Source organism: Plecotus auritus (genome assembly GCF_963455305.1).
Source record: "Plecotus auritus genome assembly, chromosome: 3".
Lineage (NCBI taxonomy): Eukaryota > Metazoa > Chordata > Mammalia > Chiroptera > Vespertilionidae > Plecotus > Plecotus auritus.
In genome coordinates this window covers 4349909-4363351 of record NC_137772.1, presented here as the reverse complement: position 1 = coordinate 4363351, position 13443 = coordinate 4349909, and the positions used below count along the sequence as shown (strand labels likewise).

The window sequence follows — 13443 nt, the reverse complement described above, 5'->3', positions numbered from 1 at the left end:
TGCAAGAGGTTGGATGGCTAGCCCCGCCCCCTATTTGTATAGGGAGTGGCGATCAGGGGCGGGGCCGGCCTGGGGGGCTGCGGGCCAATTGGGGTGGTGGGGGCCCATCAGGGGTGGGGCTAGCTGGGGGGAGGGGCTGCAGGAGTTTGGCAGGCCAGCCCCACCCCCTATTGGGGTGGGGGGGCGATTAGGGGCAGGGCTGGCCAGGGGAGGGGCTGAGGGCCAATTGGGGTGGGGTGGGCCGATTGGGGGAAGGCTGGCTGAGGGGAGGGGCCGTGGGAGGTTGGTCGGCCAGCCCCACCTCACTACCAGGCCAGTTTGCTCATAGCAACCAGTCGTTCTGGTCATTCCGGTGTTCCAGTTGCTGGCTGGCTGGCTATATATATATAGTAAGCAAGTGAAATAGCTGTTTAATGAAGCAATACTTAGCTTTCCTGTATAGCTGCCTATTGATATTTTCCCATTCTGTTCCATACCTGTCTGTTCCATTACATTCTACTCTATACTATACAGTCTGGTTTAAAATAAACAAGTAAAAGTGACTTAACCAACTGTATTGATTTTTGATGCTCAAGATTGAAAATCCCTGCTGCAGAGTGTGACAGAAGTGGTCTCAGGACTTGCACCGCAGGAGGCCAGGTAACACCAGCTGTTGGTCAGTGCCCTGAAGGGCATAGCCTGGGCGGGGGAAGGAGTGGAGAAGGACAGATAGCACTAAAGGAACTGGTGAAAGCGAAACCTCAGGCCTCCTCCCTGCATGCGTGGATCTCAGGTGGACTGTGAGGATGTGGCATCCCCGACAACACCACTCTTGGGGTTTAAGTAGACCATGTAACTTGTCTTTGCGTAAAAATGAATGATGGGTGAGGAAAACATGAGACCTGGGCAGAGCTCGATCTCCCTGACATAAAACAATCTTGATTTACTCTTTTAAGGAAAACCTTAAAATTCCAAATTAAATAAGTGGGAAATGAAAGTGTATTCGATAGTGTCAGCACTTATTTATATTGACCTTGTTTCCAAAAGGATTTGAGAGGATTTCAAAAGGAATTAAGGATCTGTTTCTCAAATTAATTTGGAATTAAGTGCATTAGGAATGAACACTTAAAACTGTGTAAGAATCGGCTCAGTGGCAATGCTCTGGTGTGCACAAGAATGATGGGTTTCTGGGCGCAGGGTCTTTAAGACTCAGGCAGGTTCTAGTTTTGAGGGGGGTAACCTATATCATCAGAGAAATTAACCATCTGAATGAAGCCCACATTGGGGTGATCTTTGCATTGTCGTCTTTTTTTTTTTTTTTTTTTTTTTTAGCAAAGAGAAGTCAGGAAGGGCTACATAAGTGACACTTTCAGTTAGATTCATATTTCAATTCAGAAAAAGAGACTGGGAAAACATCATTGATTCTATAGCGTACAAGTTAGGAGGGGTCTTGACAATACACAACAAACATGGGGAAAAAAGCAAACTGTACCATCTATCCAAAGGGATCGGGGCTAGCAGAGAAGAATAGGCCACAGGGAGGAAGCCCGAGAGAGCAGGGCAGGGAGAGCTCAGGCAGCCTCAGCGAGCCGGTCAGCGACAGAAAAGAAGGATTCAAAACAGATGTAGGGAGACAGGCTTCTCAGGGTCTCCACCTGCATGAGTGGGATCTCTCTCATGTACCAGGGTCAGGTCAATTCAGAGGCCATTTTTTTTCTGGCAAATAATAGCTTGTGATGAGTTTTAAATAAATGAGGTAACTTTGTTTAAAACACAACGATGAATGTCATAATTTTGTCATAAGAGAACTCTAATTAGTAATTATCTTAATGCATCAAATAGAAGGCTGCATGTAAAAGCAATGTGAAACATTTTATGGATGTTAGTTTGAAAAAGAGCATTAATACCATTTTCTGATAACCTCTGGTGTCCAAACATTATGAAATGAATCACAGTTTATTAAAAGCCCCATGTATGTTGGTAACAGTATCTTGTCTCCAGAAAATGCTTTAAATACATATCTATCGATAAAACAAATAAGCTTGTTTCCTGTGCATTGGATGGGGAAATTTAATAAGTTTTCACTGACAGCTACACTAAAAATGTAAAATACTTATGAAAAAACAACGGATCATTCTTTGAACATTAAATAATTTGAATAAGCGATATCACTTGATTATATATATTTGATACTAATCTTTCATTTGTTTTATGTAAGCAAATGGGGCTATTTGAAGTAGCCCACCAATTGTAACATTAAAAACATAAAAGAACACACTGTTTCACTGTTTACATCTATAATTCTCAAAAAATGTATCCGATAGCCTATTAGTATATCATCTAATCTACTAAAGAGGGAATATGCAAATTGACTGTCACACTGCAACAAAGATGGCTGCACCCACAGTGGAGGCCGAATTCCCATAGCAAGCCTTAATGAGCAATCAGCAGGGACCTGAGGCTGCGTGGCACTGGGCCGGGGCAGGGGACCTGAGGCTGTGCCCTCCACCCAGTGGGGCTTGACAGGGGACCTCAGGCCGCACCCCCGCCCCGGCACCAGGCCAGGGGACCTCAGGCCACACCCCCCACCCAGCGGGGCTTGACGGGGGACCTCAGGCTGTGCCCCCACCTCAGCACCAGCCGGGGGACCTCAGGCCACGCATTCCGCCCCAGTGCCAGGCTGGGGACCTGAGGCCACGCCCCCCCACCATGGCACCGGGTCGGGGGACCTGAGGGTGCACCAGGGGACCTGAGGCTGTGCCCCCTGCCCGGCATGCACTGGGGGACCTGAAGCTGCGCCCCCCCACCTGGCTGGGCTTGACAGGGGCCTTGAGGCTGCACCCCCAACCTGGCAGGGCTTGACGGGGGACCTGAGGCTGTGTCCCCCACCCGGTGGGGCTTGACAGGGGTGGGGCCAGCTGGGTCTGGGTCTCGCATGATTTTGAGGTGCGCGTGGGTGGGTGGGAACTTGACTCTAGGTCCCATGGTGAGCCCCAGACTCTGACAGGAGGAAGATCTTCATATACATTTTACTAATTTTCTTTCATCTCTGACATTTCTATTATAAAGGGCAAATAGGAATATTAAAATATTTCCTCTAATTAATCCCCTTTTAATGTGCATGAATTTTGTGCACCGGGCCTCTAGTATATCATAAATACTACAGCCTGGGGGAAAACATAAAGACTTTTCATGTGAGATTCTAGCTAGAAAGCATGAGAGAGAGAAGAGTAGAGGGTACATGTGGCCATGTGTGTGGGTGTGGCTCTAGAGTACGAACCTACTTACCAAACAAATCCAGTTGATCATTATGTTCCCTTTGAAGCTGTTTCCATTTGATCCGCTGAGAAGACAGGGGTTCCAGCAGAGTTCTGGCAGCTGACATTAACCTAAGTCTGTAAAATCTCCAGCGAACAGGATGCTGTCTGCAATCTATCCTTCACTGGGCTGTTACCTGGGAGAGTTCTCCCACTCAGATTTGCAGCTGTGGCCTTGAACCTAAGCTCAGCGCTGTTCCAGGGTCAACGTCTCAGCAATCTCCCGGAATCCAAGGATTACAGCTTCTTCCATTTTATTCTAAGGTTTACTCGTTGCTTCTCCTTGGGTATGAGGTGATCTTGCACTTTGCGCAGGCCGAGTAGGAAGTACACATCCATATCTACATTAACTCCTTTTCCTCCATGCAGGCAGCTACCTTGTATGTCCCAGCCTCGCTAACAGAGGCCTAGGGCCATGTGACTGAGGCCCAGGCGCAGGAAGGTGGGCAGACGCCTGGAGGCCCATCCCAGCTCTGCTCCTTGTGCCTCCTCTCTGGAAAACTCCAGGGCCTGTGAGCCAGGAGCTAAAGGTGGCTGGTGGCCCTGGCCGGTGTGGCTCAGTAGATAGAGCGTTGGCCTGGGGACTGAGGGGTCCCAGGTTCGATTCCGGTCAAGGGCATGTACCTTGGTTGTGGGCACATCCCCAGTAGGGGGTGTACAGGAGGCAGCTGATGGATGTTTCTCTCTCATCGATGTTTCTAACTCTCTCTCTCCCTTCCTCTCTATAAAAAAATCAATAAAATATATTTTTTTTAAATAAAAAAATAATAAAGGTGGCTGGTTACGGAGGTGGGCCCCCGACACAGGCCACTGCGCCTTGAGTCCACAGGCTGGAAGGTGAGGGAGAAGAGCACCTGCTTGGCTGGTTTGTACCCACAGACAGGCAGTTAGCTGTGGCTAATGGTTTCCCAGGACTGGTGGGCTGGGAGGCGGGGATGCACGTTGTGTTTATATCTATTAGTGAGCCCACTTGCCCCTTCAAGAGGCTGAGAGCATTGATGTCATCACTTCATAAACAAGCAACAATTCATGAGGGAAAAGGGCTTGTAGGGCAGGGAAGACCCCGGAAAAAGAGCCTTGCCTCCAATTTTAAAAGGTGAATATATATATACATATATATATATAGAGAGAGAGAATATACATACATATATATACACACACATATAGAGAGTATATATGTACATATATACACACACATATATATATTCACCTTTTAAAATATATACATATATACATATATATATATATAGAGAGAGAGAGAATATACATACATATATATACACACACATATATAGAGAGTATACACGTACATATATATACACACACATATATACATTCACCTTTTAAAATATATATATACATACACACACACACACATATATATATATATATATATATATATATATATATATATATCCTGAATAAGACCTTAGAGAAGACCTTGTTTTTTCCTAGCTCCTTTACAAAATGAAAATGGAAGCCCCATGGTTTTAAATGAATGGGCTAAAGTCACATAAACAGCTGGAGGCAGAACTAGAACAATAACTCGATCTTTTATATGGGGGTCATCCTGGAAGACTGAGGTGACTCCTGGATACTTTATAACCTGTGTTTTCCTAAGAAATGTAATGGCATTAAAGCCTGCAAAGAACTGGGAGGAAGAGGGAATTTAGTAAGAATTCTTAGAGTCTAAGGGCATAACCAAAATTGCCAGCCACTTTTTCTATCCTGAACTACAAAACATTCCCCAATTGCTCCGTTTAGAACGAGTCAGTCAACCAGTGTGTTCCAGCCCCGTGGTGCACCTACGTGCTTATCAGTCTATGTTACCGAGGCTTTGAGTCTACGTGGGTGACTTGAGGGGAGCCCCGGTGGGGATTACAGAGCAGGGAGAAAGGAGTGGGCCTCTCTGTAAGTTTAATTGACATTTACAGAACATTTCACCCCAACGCTGCAGAGTACACATTCTTCTTAAGTGCACTGTGTCATTCTCAAAGATAGACCACGTGTTAGGACACAAAACACGTCTTTACAAGTTCAAGACGATTGAAGTCATATCAAGCATCTTCTTGGGTCACAATGGCAAGAAATAGAAACTAACTGTAGTAAAAACGCTCAGAAACATTCAAACACATGGAGGTTAAGCAGCATGCTATTAAAATAATTTTTAAAAATTAAATCACTTAATATGTTCTACTCTCATTTTTTAAAAACTAAATTTAAAACAGAATACAAAACTAAACTCCTAAAAAGTACCATACTAAATAGAGTTGTATGAATAAGCTACACTTTTCTCCTTTCCCACGTTGTCAAAATACATGGTAAGGGAGCACTATAATATAATAGAGGCTAGCTTCACAATTCCTTTACAGAAAGTCTTAAGGTTATTAACCTATTTTACTTGGGCTGTGCATTTATGTGGGTGATTTGAGAGGAGTTGGAGGGAATTATGGAGCAGGGAGAAATGAGTGTCCCTCTCTCCAGTCACCTATGGGTGTTGCACTATAGGTAAGACATTGTATTAATCTTTTTTTTTCACTGAAAAGGAATACATGAGTTTTAGCATTTACAAATGGGCAATAAACAATTTTTAAAGGATGTTTTGTATGAGAGTTCAGATTTTGAGAAACTAAAGTTGTTTAATTTTAACTGGTAAGTAAATCAAGTTCCATTCTACTAAGATAAACCTTCTACCCCCAGGTAATATGCTCTCTCTCTTCCCCTTTCTCTCATTCTCTCAAGAAAATTCTGCTAGAAAAGGCTCTTTTGGTTTTATGGATGTCACACCTGAATTATTACAGTCACTTTTTAAAAAATATATATTTTATTGATTTTTTACAGAGAGGAAGGGAAGGGGATAGAGAGTTAGAAACATCAATGAGAGAGAAACATCGATCAGCTGCCTTCTGCACACCTCCCACTGGGGATGTGCCCACAACCAAGGTACGTGCCCTTGACCGGAATCGAACCTGGGACCTTTCAGTCTGCAGGCCGACACTCTATCCACTGAGCCAAACCGGTTAGGGCTACAGTCACTTTCTTAATAGTGATATTTAATAAATGTTTTTTTTCCTCCCAAAGAGTCAACAATATAATGAAAAATGGTTGTACAGTTTTGAAATATGTATCAAAACTTGCTTAGGAACTACTGGGAAATATATTACTTAAATACTTACTATTATAAAAATGCTGATGCAATCAAATCAGAACCTAATTGAACTGAGTTACTGATTTGAAAAGAAATTTTCTATCAGGAAGTGCCATTATTCAAAAACACATTTTATACCTTTAAGGAACTTCTACCTTTTTCTCTGGAGAGATGGTGATGGCTGGGACAAGCAGGGAGGAACTGCCACCACTACTGAGTGCATATTTGTTCAAACAATGTCTTGTTACATCTGATAAAAGGCTGTCACTGGAGAGATCTTTATTAACTTCCCAAAGTGTCACTTTTCCTTAACAAAGACGCCAGGACCACCAATTAGTTCTTCCAAATACAGTCACTGTGCGACCAGGGGGCCCTGTGAGGTGTAAGCCAGGACGAAGGTCCCTGGCCAGGAGGCAGTCAGGAAGCCTAGCAGGCGGGTTTCTGATACAGACATGGGAGTTTGCAGTCTGGATAACAAGCCTGACAAGACAGCCAGTCATGGTCTCTAGATGATTTCCTCAGCTTGGGATCACGGGCTTTGGGAAAAGACGGGAAAGAACAGAAGCGTGAGGTTTCGCTGAGGCTTAGAAGAGAAGGTGCTACTCCTGCTGCCCCCACGGTGGCAAAGGCTGGGTGAGATCTGAAGTCTTTCGAGTGGCAAACGGCCCTGAGCAGTATTCCGCCTATGTGATGCCCCAGTTGAACGTCTGAGAACAATTAACATTGGGCATTTCCCCTACAATGGATGTATTTGCAAACTCAAAGCTATTTGGCAGGCTCATCTATTTGGGGAAGGAATTTGGAGCAAGCCTATATCCCATAAATGCTGTTACCAACCACAGAAGCAGGGGGGCAGAAAAATGGTCATTTTGCTGATCACATGTTTTAAAAGAAAAGGGGGGAAAAGAGGGGAGCTCATTCTCCCAAATACCTCTGTCACAGAAGCAGAGGGAGAACTGTTGAAATGCATCTAATACAAAAGGACTCAATGAGGTCATTTCTGAAACATGGCTCCTGATTTTGTAAGTGTCCAATAAAATTGTTTAGCATATCGATATGCTGTTCATTGAACGTGAGAATTTAACAAGCATTTTAAATGATATGTCCATCCCAGCGGTTAAATAATCAGTTCAGTCTGCCTCATCACCAAGCAGAGCAGTAACTGAAATACCCCCACTCTAACGAAGTCAGACCAAACATCACACGAGTCACTACAGACATTTCAAATGCGCTATATTCTTCCACTTCGTGTTTCTGAGCTTTCTGACCACGGTCCCCACGCTCTGTTCGCACAGCACAGAAGCATGAAGTGCCCCCACGTCACGGCAGTGGAGGTATTAACGTTCACGGCACGGATTTCCCGGGATCCCTTCCCTGCTGCCGTTCTAAAGGGCATGGTATCCCCCTCACCGCCCTAGACGTATAACGCTAGAATTTTCTGCATTCACTTTGTTCTCAAGTAAAACAAGAAGAAACAAAATGGTGAAACATTAAAAAAACTTTAGGTCTAACCATAGGACACTTTAAGCCTGTAGAAATCTTTATACTTTTATTTTTTTACCACCTAACAGATAGAAAATGAGTACTTTCTGTTCACCCACCAGGGGTGCAGTGCTACTCTCAAGCACCACATACAATGCTTCAGTTATAGTGAGCTGGTGATGCGCGCGCGCGCGCACACACACACACACAGACACAAAAGGATCTGAATAATTGTTACTGTATAAAATAGTGAGTTTTGCATTATCGTACCCATATCATAGTTAAACTTTTTAAGGGAAAGCTTTAAGATCTCTGCTTGTATCTGTCTATATGTTTATGTATGTTACAGATCCTATATAATAAAAGCCTAATATGCAAATTGTTTGACCTGAGTGCCACCAGAGTTCGACCGCTCGCTATGACGTGTGCGGAACATGGAGTCTGGATAACAAGCCAGGGGGCGGTGCGGAACATGGCGGGCATCTGCAACGCGGCACTGGCAGCCGGTGGCAGGGGAGGCACTGCAGGCCCAACGGGCCCCAACGAGAGCGGGACCATGACAGGATGGCGGAGCAGGTGAATGAGCAGCACCAGGCCAAGGCCAGTGCGAGGGGCCCGATCATCCCACCAATCACCCCGCACACGGCAACTAGTGTCGGGGGCGGGGGGCGGGGCTGCTGCCCAGCGGGGCTATGGGGCTGCAAGGCTGGGGGCGTGAATTCATGCCCTGGACCTCTAGTGTGTAAATTTATTCTTCCTTCAGATGGTATTACAAAAATTAATTTGCAAAGAACTATATTTAACGGGCTTAAAGACAAACAAGCACTATATAAATTAAGCATATTCTCAGAAAATAAAAACTAATCCAAATGTTTTTCAAGTTCCTGTGATCTAGGATAATCTTCAGTGAATAAAAGCCAGTTTAAATCTGTTGGTTTAATTAAAATAGGCATGTGTTCAGTTGTCAGCATTAACTTAAAGCCGATATGCAACCTTTATTCTACTTGGGTGTATCAGTCAAATAAGTTGTCTCTCTTAGAAGACTTGTCAGCAAGAAAAACAAATAACTTCTAAGATAATGGTTAGCTGCTTAATGTCTTGTGAAATTTCATGAGTAATCTGAATATCATCGTTATGAACAAGTGAATTAAATAGATGTAAGTGGAATAAAAGTTTATCGAGGAACTTTTCAACAATGATGAGGGTTTTATAAAATATGTCTGCTGTCTACTTAAAAACAGTTTCAAAAATATTTTGGTGAGTTGAAGCCTTGGAGATTTGCTAGGTTAGATTATGAAAAGCCATTGACTATCGAGAACATTTCTAAAGACGGTAAAATACTGAAACATCAATTACCTAATCAACACAGCTTTATCTACTTCTGGCTCCCTATCACAGAAAACCAGAACATATTTAGATCAATTGCTAAGCATGTTTTGTGCCACACTGAAAAATTTAGTATCAGGAAGAGTATACTTCTAAAAATTATGAAATGCATTTATAAATTTAACAATCTACAGAATGCTAGTGTCCACAATAGCCTACTCCTTAGTTTTCTACAGGAATTAAGAATTACAAGGGTTAAGACTAGACTTAGTTTGCAAACAAATTCATCTTACTCTGATTATCTTTGATAGAAATGAAGGTGATTGTAAAGGAAAAAATACGTTTTAGTAGAAAATTAAACAAAACCTTGCAGATATCAGATTGTAGTCCTGATCATTGTCTTGGAGGTTTTTGTTGTTGTTGTTGTTATGTATCTATAAACTGAATTGGATCTCAAATTCTAGTTTCCTCAAATATCTAGCTACAAATATTCCAACTAACATTTTCAATTTGCTTTGGAATCACTAAGAACAAAAACTGCCTTTGGCCCTGACTGGTTTGGCTCAGTGGATAGAGCGTCAGCCTGCGGACTGAAGGGTCCCAGGTTCGATTCCAGTCAAGGGCATGTACCTTGGTTGCGGGCACATCCCCAGTAGGAGGTGTGCAAGAGGCAGCTGATTGATGTTTCTCTCCCATCGATGTTTCCAGCTCTCTATCCCTCTGCCTTCCTCTCTGTAAAAAATCAATAAAATATATTTTTTAAAAAACAACAAACTGCCTTTGGACCTCCTTGGAAGATATGTCCCAGGTTCTCCTCACTGCCCAGAGGCAGCCAATCTTCTAGAACATGAACCTTGGGTCCCCATTCCCTGATGAGAAGTTCCTTCCCAGAGCAGACATCTTCCTGAGGCGAGCAGCTCTTCCAAGATCACAAATCAAGATCTTTGTCGTCAACATGAAATCTTTATTTTCGTTGCCTTCTTGCTACTTGGTTTCTCTCTGTTAATGCACAGGAAGACAACTATGGCTGAATCTACCGCTAAGGCTATGGCGCACAACAAATGTGCTGAGAGGTTCTTCCTTGGGTGGTGTTAGATAATAGAATGGCTGCCAATCACTTACTGGCTGAACAGGGGGCATCAGTGCCATAACAAATAAACATCCTGTGGTACCTTCACTGGCATTCTGGTATTGTACAGAACACAAGAAATTAATAGGCAAGCCACGTAGCTAAAGCAGGCCAGTGCCTCTTCGGGTACATTCTTTGATTTACCTGACGTCAACCTGTCTGGTTGGTGGGGCCCTGGCTAAGGAGCATTCTTCTGTCCCTTGGCATTATCCTCACAGCTATCATTGTATCTTCCTGGTGCGCCATGTTCTCTCACAGGTCGAAAATGCATGCTCGTGGCCAGCAGCAGCACATCAGATGTGCTCACTGTGCTTGAAGAAACAGAAGCCAGGTGAACGAGATGAACAGCAAGAACCATTACTCCATGGGTGTCGCCTCGTAACATCCAAGTGTCACAATGGGACAAGAGCAACTTAACTCTGAAGGGGACTGAGCATGGCTCGAATGCAGTCTCTCCTATATGAGACATGAGCAAAGGGGAGAATTGTTAAACTAATAAGGAGGCCCTCAGATTAAGGTGGCTCTAATGATGCACTGGCCTATGGCAACAAACCAAAAGCAAAAGCCTCACGTTGTGCAATCGAAATGCTAAATTCAAGCAATCACATACATGGAGCTTGAAGCTATAGTCAATCAATAATTTCTTTTCTTTGCATCTACCTTTTCTCTGTAAAATTCTCTCCAACAGCTCCCGTTGGTGGGTTCTCCTAACCACTTTTGGTTTGAGATTGCCCAATTTGAATCATTTTTTTGCTCAAATGAACACTTCCATTTTTTAATATGCCTCAGTTTATCTTTTTTTTAATTTTTTCATTAAGGTATTATATGTGTACATATCTTACCATTGCCCCCCCACCCCACTCCCATACATGCCCTCACACCCCCAATGTTTTGCATCCGTTGGTTACTCTTATATGCATGCATATAAGTCCTTCGGTTGATCTCTTATTTCCCCTACCTCTCCCTAACCTTCCCGCTGTAATTTGACAGTCTGTCTCAGTTTATCTTTTAACAGAACTAAATACACCCATAATTCTCCAGCTCCACAGAGCACACGATGCAGTTTTCAGCCTAACTTCTCCTTTCTTGTCTAATTTGCAAGTCCATTAATTTGTTCAGAAAATATTTGAGCAGCTATGCATTCTCCTGGGATCTCAGAGATCCTGCCTAAGCAGTCTGCAGGTGGAAAGGACTGACTTAAAACAAATAAAAATGAAGGTCCATAAGAAGTGAAACAAGTTTGGGGCAGTTTTTAGTTCACTGAGGATTCCTGAGATGGATCACCACTTTCACAGAAAAATACTGAACTTGAACTCTGTGAGAACCCGATCTGTGCCTAGTTTCTTAAAAAAAAAAAAAAAATGGACTCACTTCCATCCTTAAACCATATCTCTCTGAGCAAAATCTGTTATTTCTTCATTGCATTTTGCAGTATATTGAACTATTATTTTCTGGATTTTCTTTACCTGTTCCTGCCTTTCTTCTAGTGTTTTTAGATTACCATACATTCCTTCACTCCCCAAACTTCATTTGATTAATTGAAAAGAAAACTGGTCCAATTCCTATTAGCATGATTTTATTCTAGAGTCTTTCTCCACTTCTTCCATAGTAGTAAAAAATTTAGCTAGCACAGAGACACGAGGAATAAAGAATGGATTTACCAGACTTCATTGCACTTATGTAGAGTTATGTGACTATGTCCTGGTCAATAAAATGTGAATACAATTGTTATTTAGCAGTTTTCTAGATATGTCTCAAAAAAAAAAGTTGTCTGTCCTTCTTTATCTCCTCCTTCATACTGCTGCCTGCAACCATCACAAACCATGCGTCACACAGAGCTAAGACAAAGGGTAGAATGAATTCCAGTGCTTGACGTCATGGAGTGCTCTAGTGACCACGGACCAGCTCCCTGGACTTTCATGTGTGAGAAAGAAATAAACCATCTTCATTTGAGCCACGTTTTTTCTTTAAAGGTTTCTCTGACGCATACTGTTTAATATAAGCCTAAAAAAGGCATCTGGACAAAATGTGAAAAGTTGGACTATTGTTTCCAGCTCCTCACTCACTCGAGTAACCTGTTCGTATGTCTCTGCCCATTTTCATGTCACTTGCCCTGGGCCTCCTTGGGGGTCTCAGCACCTGTGGGGCTCACTGGCTTGGACTGCGGCGCACACATGACTCTTTGCACATCTAAGAAGTGCGCAGAGGGGCCCAGCCTGTCTTGCTCTTGCTCTCCATCATGAGACCAGCATGAGCCTTGGAGGCTGCTCCATCTTCTGGTCTCCGAAGGAGAAGGTACGTGGACCCAAGTCAGGTGTTTATTGAAGTAAACCACTGATATGAGATTTTTTTTGTTACCTCAGCCAAAACCAATACAGAAATCTATCTAAACTCCGATAACCACAAAGAGTCACATAGGAGACAAGGATCCACAGTCTAGCTTCAGTGTTTTGAAAAATCGCTGTTTACTTTTGGCGGCAGTAACACCATCTCAGCCATCAAACTCACACATGGTACAACGAGAGTAAGTGAAAGAATAAGTTTTTGTGTGTGAAAAGGCTCAAAATAATCACAACAGGCTTTATGACTTAATATTTTATATCATTCGTTCTTGAACTTCACCTCACAGGTTAAGTCTCCCATGCAGAAGAATTCCAATCTTGTGTAGACACTCCCTCTTTGAGAAGGTAGACCAGAAGTCCCCACGCCTTGCCTGTGGCTGCACGGAGTGACTGATTTCTAAATAGCACCCTATGGAAAGGGGAGGGGAGTCACTTTCCAGTGGAAAAAAACTGTCGCACACTATTCTCAGTCGGGTAATTCTCAGTCAGCATCAACAGCAGTCAACTGTTGCTAGCATGTGCCCTTGACATGATGAAAATGGCACATAACTTCCGGGGTTTCCCTCCCCAGAACACACAGTCCCGTTCTAATGGTGAGAAATACATGACACAATCCCAACCGAGGGACGGCCTACAAAAAATCTGACTGTAAAGTCTCAATGTCACAGGTCATCAAAACCTGTCCCAGCTGACAGGTCCTGAAAAAAGGCATGATGGTTG

The 13443-nt window shown here is 43.3% G+C and overlaps 1 long non-coding RNA gene across 1 annotated transcript in view; it reads right to left on the bottom strand.

Annotated features, from left to right (window-relative positions):
• LOC308244680 overlaps positions 1 to 13443 on the bottom strand; it is a 209958-nt gene that overhangs the window by 124922 nt on the left and 71593 nt on the right. The window lies entirely within an intron of this gene.